This window comes from Tupaia chinensis, unplaced genomic scaffold (assembly GCF_000334495.1).
Source record: "Tupaia chinensis unplaced genomic scaffold, TupChi_1.0 Scaffold139431_1, whole genome shotgun sequence".
Lineage (NCBI taxonomy): Eukaryota > Metazoa > Chordata > Mammalia > Scandentia > Tupaiidae > Tupaia > Tupaia belangeri.
In genome coordinates this window covers 1349863-1358698 of record NW_006199316.1, presented here as the reverse complement: position 1 = coordinate 1358698, position 8836 = coordinate 1349863, and positions in this window count along the sequence as shown.

The window sequence follows — 8836 nt, the reverse complement described above, 5'->3', positions numbered from 1 at the left end:
AAAAATCTCTTAAAAAAAAAAAAGAAAAAAAATGTTCTAGGCTCTTTTCTCTCCCTGTTCGTCTCTCTTCACCCTTAACACAATTATTTATTTATTCCTTGTACTGCTTTGTGACTTCTTTGGAATTCAGGAGGAAAGGGAGTCAAACATATTTTTGGTTCATCTACTGAGAAACAAAGATTTTACTCATCTTACTACTATTTTGAACAAGAACATGGGACTATGAGGGAAGGTCCAAATGATGTGGACTCTGGTCTCAAAGTTAGTTTCCTTTTAAAGGAGTGAGTGAGAGGTAAGACACATTTGTAAGAAAGTCTCACAGATGTAGCAAGCGGCACAGTGTTGAAGGGGTTCAGAGGAGGAAGAGATTGCATTCCATTTAAAAGATCAAAGACAACATGACCCAGCCATGCTGGAAGCTACTGCTCAGCAAACTGGGGCCACACAGTAGGCCAGGTTCAATTCCCAGCCTACCCTAAAAGCCAGCCATAGTGTCATGCACCTGTAATCCCAGCTACTCAGGAGGCTGAGGTGGAAGGATCGTAACACAGCAAGACTCCCATCTAACACCCTCTCAAGCCTCACACACACACACCAAAAAAAAAAAGACCAAGGACAGCATTCTAGAGGAAGTGGATTTTAGGTGAGTCTTGGAAGAGGATTCTGAATTCAACACAGCCAGTGTTGGGTCGAGGTGGGGAACGTGATGTATGAGGAGGAGCTTGAGCAAAGGCCCGGGACTGGGTTGCAGCGTTTGCTGGAGCGTAACGGCAGGAAGACGGAGCTGGCAAGTGGAATTTTGTTTAGGGGCCGTCTTCTGCACACATCACAGGAGGAGGTGCTTCCTCTGTTTCTGCGGCTCTGCAGTGAGGAAGGCAAAGGAGATGGATTTGCTGCGCGTCAGCCCTCTGGCTGGACTGGTTCGACGAAGGCTGCCTGGTCCGCAGGGACAGGAGCACCATGTGCCCTGGCCTTTCTCTTCCTTCCCCAGAGGCTGAGAATCTGAGGCATTTTTAAACAGTTCTGAGGCCGGTTCACATCGCACTTTTCCAACGAGATAATAACTTGGATGAGAAATTCGAGGAGTGGTCGGAGGAAGGACGTATCAGAAGAGAAGAATCACTGAGACCATGGAGAAAAGCCAGAGATCAGACCTTGGTGTCATCAGGGGAGGGGAGCTTTGCGAACAGAGATGCCTTCTGCAGTCCGCCCTCTTCCTTCCCATCACCATTCACTGTCTTCTCTACTGCTTTGGGCCCTCTGGCTGTTCTCTGACCATCTAGAACCATTGGGAAAGGGCCCCTCCTACTGGCCTGCCCAGGACGTTTATCATCCTCATCAGCAGTCAGGGGTTCTTGTGCCCTTGCCTGTAGTGAAGTCACATTCCCATGCCTGGCCTTCAAGGTGGCCCTGGCGAGACTCGAGACTCCAGGTTGCATTTACCATTTCACTCTACTTTCTGCCCATCACTTTAACCACAAGCCTAAGGCTTAGTATCTCTCTCTCTCTCTCTCTCTCTCTCTCTCTCTCTTTCTTTCTTTCTTTTTAAAAGAATTATTTATTTATTTAATTCCAGTTGTTGTTATTTTTTTAATTCAACCAGAGAGAGAGAAAGGTAAAGCAAGAAAGCAAGTTGCCAGGTCTGGGACTGGAACTGCAGTCGGCCATGTGGGAATCCAGCACCTTTAACCACCATGCCCCCAGGCTTAATATCTCTTTTTCACTTCTTTTGATATGAGGGCTTCATCTTTTTATTTAAGAAACATCTCTTGACTATGATCGGTTGTTTCTTCAGTAAATCTTTATTGGTCAACTTCTGGGTTCTAGGCCTTCTTTAGGAGCCTATGAATAGAGAAATAGCGAAAGGGTAAGGTCGATAAATGGAGACTGCCCCTGAGCTCTGTCTGGGACTCACTGCAGCGTCCTAAACGTGGGTGCAGCAGGAGGTGCCCAGGTAGGCCCCTTGAACACTCATCACCTAGTGACATAATGAGCCGGATCGCTAGTGAACGTTGGGATCAAGGCTTAGGTACCACTTAGGTTCAATGCAAACACGTTCCCAAGCGGAGATGATGAAGCAACCGTAAGTCCTAGCTAGGGCGCCCGCTGGGGACAGCTGGTGGTTTCCCAGAACGTGTGACTCAGTGCCTGTTTTGATACATCAGATCAAAATAGCCAGGCGTTTCACTCTGTTTACCCCTGATGTCACTGCTGGGTCTGCCTCGTGGGATCTTGTTCTTTAATGGTGACTCTCGAAGAACAGATACCCGGAACCTGGTGTGTTCTGGCCCATGTCCTGGCTCAGTTCCCATTTCCGGAAGCGTCCCGTGATTCTCATTCCCATGCTGTCGCTCACCAGTGTGTGACGAGAAGATGACATGGACCCAGACCTGAGACCTAGAGCCAGCTTTTAGTCACGCTGAGGCGAATTTAACCTTGGGCAAATTTCTGAAAATGACAAGGGCTGTAAGAGAGTAATGACGATACCCGCCCTGCCAGGGGTCATCTGTTATCAGGTGTAGGTCAGAATTCACAGACACAAGGACGGCCATGGTATCTGTCACATGGGAAGTCCCCTCCAAGGAGTTCAGCCCAGGAGGGCCAGGGTGGAGTTGATCTCCACTTCCTAGTATCAGCCACCAGAAAGGGGCCGTTCCCCCCTTGGTGCAGTGGGAGTTGGCTGCCAGCCCCTGGGTGGCCCCAAGGCTTTAGGATTCCGTGCTGCGCTTTGGGTACAGTTGAGCAGTCAGTCTCCAGCTTTTCCCAGGAAGACTTAGCTTGGGCTGTAGGGTAGGAGACGTCCCCGATGCTGTCCGTCTGGTGTGCTTTGCAGGCAGCATCCAAAGACAGTCCTCGTTGCTGCTTGTTCTTTTATTATCATTTCACACCTACTGCGTCCAGAAGCTTCATTTAGAAAAAAAAAAAAAAAAAAAGAGTTTCTCTTCAGGAAAAAAATATTACTCAAAAAAGCACTCACTTGTAAGCAAGAAGGACTTGTGTTCGTTGAAGCTGATTGTTTGCGTTTACAAAATTTAGAATTTTGTAGATGGAGGGGCCTTCGCCTTGAATCAGGTCTTCAAAAGGGGACAAAAGGCTCTTGCTTTCTGTGTGAAGAGAGTCCTTTCACAAGATGGGTGTTCTTGATCTATGAGGGGTGATTTCAGATAATTAGCTAATTGGTTGAGGGAGGTGACCTACCCCATTGCAGAGGAGGTGTTTGCTCTCAGGGATCCGCATAAAGAATGCGTCTTAAGCTTCCCATGACAGCCGAGAGCAGCCCATTAGTCCTCCCATGTACTGGCCCGTCATATCCACCATTGAGGACTGTGTTTCACTCTCGGTGACCCACGAAAGCCCTCACAGCTGCCTGCAGCTGATCACTGCCACCATGTGCCAAGTGTTATTGGGGGCTCTGAAATATTTTTAAATGATTTCTGATGCGATCTACTGCGAGGCGGTGAGTGACCCTCCAGACGTCGTGTGCTGTTTATTTTCACTGAGCTATGAGATGCTCAGTCTGTTGAAATGACACTTATCTGTTGTATAGAACACAAGGACAGAAGTCCATTGTGGCCCTCAGAAACCCCAAATAGGTACACAAAAAAGGAGAGGGTAAGGGGAGAGTTTCTGTAGGCACATGTTAACGTTTTCTGGATTTCAAATGTGGAAGAAGCTCAGAATGAAAGAAGAGGGTCATAGACTAGTCCAGAGGGAGTCAGGCCAGCTGTGTGGCACTCAGCTGAGATGCTGGGCTCTGCAGGTGGGACCACATGGAAGGCCCAGGGTTGATTCCTGGCCCAACCTACAGGCCGGTGCAGTGGCATTGCCTATTATCCCAACAGCTCGGGAGGGCCAAGGCAGGAGAGTTGAGAGGACAAGGTTGGCTTGGGCAGCATAGCAAACCCTGTCCATAGCACCACCCTACAGGCATGGTGGCTTATACCTGGGAAGGTAGTCCCAGCTGGGAAGGCGAAGCAAGACATTCATCACATGGTGAGACCCTACCTAAAAAAACAAATGAACAGAGGCCAGCAGGTGGGGTGGCTAAGGCATGGTTAAGGCACCGAACTCCCACACGGTTCACCATGGTTCAAGTATAGGACCGGATCTGGTGGCTTAAAACTCCCACTGGGTGCCTGTGCGTGTGTGCCCAAAATTCCAAGAGGAGGGAACCAGCAGTTAGCGTAATGGCTATGTCGCTGGACTCCCATGTAGTCCACTGCGGTTCACGTCCCGGACCCGGTGACTTAAAACTCCCACCGGGCACGTGTGCATGCGTGCCCGAGATCCCGAGAGGAGAATGGAGGATAAGGGATGGCAGCATGACCAATCCCCCTGGGGGGTGATTTCTCGCTTTCTATCTCTCTGTCTCTCTCTGTCTGTCTGGCGAGCGCACGCGCACTATAGTGAAAATACCTCTCCAAAAAAAAAAAAAATTCCAAGAGGAGAATGAAGGAGAAGGGATTGTGGTGTGGCCATCCCCATGGACAGTGAGTTCTTACTTTCCTTCTCTGTGTCTTTCTCTGTGGTGAGCACACACACACTCTAAGACAAACACCTTTAAAAAGAGAGAGAGAGAGAGAAAGAGAGACCATTAAAATAAAACCAAAGCCAGAAGAGAATCAGGAGATGGCTGATAGGAGTCAATAAGTTGAATCCTTTGCCCCTAGTTCTGAGAGCCAGGGAAACTGGAATCATTGGCTTTTGGTTTGGTTTGGTTTTGAGCATATTACTAAGATGTGCCCAGAATGTAAAGTGTCCTGATGAGGATAGTAGGGCATCATAAAATGACTGGACTTTCAGACCCAAACAACCACGGGCTGTCACTGAGAGCCCCTTTTTGGCAGCACTGTACATATTTCTGTTCATGTCGTCACTCAGAGGCAGGGCTGTGGGCCTGTCTGACGTAGGCCCAAAGTCTGTTTCTGTCACCTGCGACTGTATGGCCTCAGCTGTGTATACGATAAGCCCGTATCTCAGGAACATTTTCAGTAATGTCAGAGACCAGCTGATGGATAGTGAGAGCTGATTGTCCAGAACTGTGAAGTGTGGGTGCCTGCAGGCCCGGAGGCCCGGCAAGTGAGCATTCTGTTTCTCTAGACTAATGGAGGCAGCCAGGAACAAGGGGACGGTGTGTAGGGATCGTTATCCAGCCAACAGCACCGTGCCTGGCACAACATTCAATTCATGGTAAGTGCTATTGTGATGGGCCAGCCCTGTGGCCTAGGAGTTAAAGGAGCCAGATCATGCATGGCTAACTGTGATTTGAATCCTGGACCAGGCAGCTTGAAATACACTCAGGGCGCATGTGCATGCATACCCAAGTTCCTGCACTCAGGGCCCATGTGCATGCCTACCCAAGTTCCTGCACTCAGGGCCCGTGTGCGTGCCTACCCAAGTTCCTGCACTCAGGGCCCATGTGCATGCATACCCAAGTTCCTGCACTCAGGGCCCGTGTGTGTGTGCCTACCCAAGTTCCTGTACTCAGGGCACTGTGCCTGTGCAAGTTCCTGCACTCAGGGTGCGTGTGCATGCATACCCAAGTTCCTACACTCAGGGCGTGTGTGCATGCATACCCAAGTTCCTACACTCAGGGCGCATGTGCATGCATACCCAAGTTCCTGCACTCAGGGCACATGTGCATGCATACCCAATTTCTTGCATTCAGGGTGCATATGCATGCATACTCAAGTCCCTACACTCAGGGTGCATGTGCATGCATACCCAAATTCCTAACAGAATGGAGAGATGGAAGACAAGGGATTGCAGTGTGACTGTGCCCCATGGCTGGTGCATCCTCCTTTGACGAATGCACACACCTTTTTGTTTTTGTTTTTGTTTTAATGCTATTATGGTAGTGATGGTAATGGTGCCAGACAACCCACCTTAATGTGTTCTGAAGATCGAAGTGAGATGATGGCTAACATGATAAGCTTTAAGAAGCACTTCAGTAACCTGTGTAAGGAGCTCGTTAGTGGTTATTATTAGCACTACATATTACATGTTATTACATATTTAGACATACCTTGAAAAGTGAGCTGAACAAAGCTCAACCAAGAAGGGAGAGCGGAGTTCGCTCCTTTGTATTTTAAAAGTACACATGGCTTCTTCGTGGGTTTGGAAATCCTCAGTGACAGGATCTACATAAAATGTGTCTTGTGGAATGCAGGAGAAGCTCAGTTGCTAATCCTTTCTCAACAGAGCATTTTCTGCTTCTCACCATTAGACAGAACAGAGGTCGGATGGAGTGGGGAGTGGTTCAAATGAGTGACGTTCTCTTCTGGAGGGAGCAACTTCATTTTCTTTAGTGCAGGGCTCCTCCATGCTTTCTCCAGTGTCTGCCCCTAGCCTCTTTCCTCAAAGAGAGTGACGTGGGTTGTCCAGGACACGGAGCACCTCATTGCATTATTACTGCCCTGCTTCTTCTTAACGAAGTCTCAGCTCTGATTTAGCAGCGGGAATTCACCAGGGTTGTGCCAGGGCAAAAACTCTCGGTCCCTCACCCCTCAGAGTGCAGCAAAAACAAACCGTTGCAAAGGGCGTGTCTGGTGCCTTTTTCACAGTTGGCCATTGTTGTTTCTTTTTGAAGACTTGCGAGGTTAGTAGTATTGAGCGAGAAAATCGAATGCATTGGCCAAAAACTATACGGAGGTGTAAATAAGTATCTGATCTGTTTGCTGAGACCACATGCTAAGAATGTGTAGGGATCTCGGATTGCAAAGGTGTTACTAGATGTAGGTTTAACAAGGAGTGTTCAGTAGCAAAGCTGGGTGCCCAGGCCGGAGTTCTTTCAGCATGGTTCTCTGCAGGTGTTGTTTCCTTCTCCAGTCCATAGGGATGCCAGAGCAATACAGTCACATCTCCAAGCAGCTCAATCCCATTTCTTCTCTTTGTCGTAACCCTGAGATTTTAGGAAAAGAAAGAAGAATCGCTGCTATTTTGGTTCCATTTATATCACTGCTTGAGTCATTAATCCAGTTATTCTGTCTGTTTCATGTCTCACTACACAAATTTCAAGAATTTGCTATCATGTTTCTCATACCCTTTGGCCACTTAATTTTCCTGTACTTTCTATTCCTGCCCATTTACTATTTAACGATGATCATGTGTCTAAATATAGCAAATGAAATGGGCCAACCATGGTCCCCGTGTTTCCAAATCCTAAAATAGACTTAATATTGCAGACATTCGTATGCAAAAACAAAACCCTATTATCCATTTATATTATGAAGCCGTTCACTGAGATTTTGGAGTTTCAGGGTGCCAGGTCATTGTCCTCCCTCCATTCTGTTCCAGACCGTAGAAGAGAGAGTGAAATGGAGGAGACAGGATCAGCCTGTCTCGGGTCTGTCTAGGTCCTAACGCAGAGTCTGATGATGGAAGTCCAGACTGCTCTGCACAGGAGAGCCCAAATCACACAGGAAGATGCAGAGTAGAGTAAGAGGAAGCTGAGGATGTGGTCCTAGGGATTGTCAACCTTAGAAGGGTCCCTGTGAAGACTAAAATGAAGCAGGGAGAGGCAGAAAACTGGTGTCACATAATGTAAAGCATTTCGGAGGCGCGTGTGGGAGAGAAAGCGTGTGCACAACTGCTTCCACTGCTTCTGCTGCTTCCAAGAACTCAGGGAAGATAAGAGCAATGGCAGCAACAGCGTCCCTTGGGTTTTTACCACCAAGGAAAGTCTTAGATCACCCACGGAGAAGAACGGGCTGTTCTCTCAACCCGTCTCCCCAGCTGCTAATCACATAGGACCACCTACGTCTTGTTTTCCATGCGCCTTCACATCTGGCTCCCGTTGGGTATGAAAGCATGCCCCCGAAAGAGCCTGGGCTACAAATTACCCATTGTCATCTGGAAGGACTTTGCAGTGTGGTCTGTGTGTTTGGAGGAAGCTCAGTGTAAGACTCACCTTCGTAATCAGGGCCCACAATTTCTGGGTATGAGGACTGAAAATCACTATAGCCAGAGCATACTAATGGGGCAGCAGGGCACTGAGAACCTCACGGGGTCTGCCCGGGCCCTAGGTGGGGTCTGAAACTAAGACCAGCTTGCGGCTTGCCCTTCCTCCCTTCTGTCATTCTTACCTGGGAGCTTCTTTTTTTTTTTTTTTTTTTAAGATTTATTCATTTAATCTTACTTGTTATTATTAATTATTTTTTTCCAATTTGACCAGAGTGAGATAGAAAGAGAAAGTGTGAAAGCAAGCCACCAGGTTCAGGACTCAAACTGTGGCTGACCATGTGGGAGTCTAGCACCTTAACCACCATACCACCTGCTGGCCCTTCCTGGGAGCTTCTTGATCTGTTATTGTTCAGTGCTCTTGGGGATGCACTGATGTTGGAGCTCAAGAAGTGTTTGGGGGGCTGGCAGGTGCCAGGGCTCCCATATGGCTGACCACAGTTCAAGTCTTGGATCTAGTAGCTTGAACATCACACCTGGTACATGTGCATACGTGGCCAGGACCCTGAGAGGAGAATGGAGGATCAGATACTGTGTCATGGCCATCTTCCCTGGGGAGATTTCTCACTTTACCTCTCTCTGTCTCTCTCACTTTACCTCTCTCTGTCTCTGGAGAGCACAAGCTCCCTATGGAAAAAAATAAGAAAGAAAGAAAAGAAACCTTTAACAAAAGTCTGCAGTTCTAAGAGAAGAAGGAGGTCCTGAAAACAAACTCCGTCTGCAGATTTTTGCTAGACGCCAGGGCATGAGGGAACGCCACGTGCTGCTTCTGCGTCTGAGCACCTACGAAGAGGTTCTTCCTTGAAATCAGCAAACACTCCCTAAGAGCTACCTGCTGGTCTCCTGTGCTACCTTTTCATTCCTCTGCTTTCTGTGA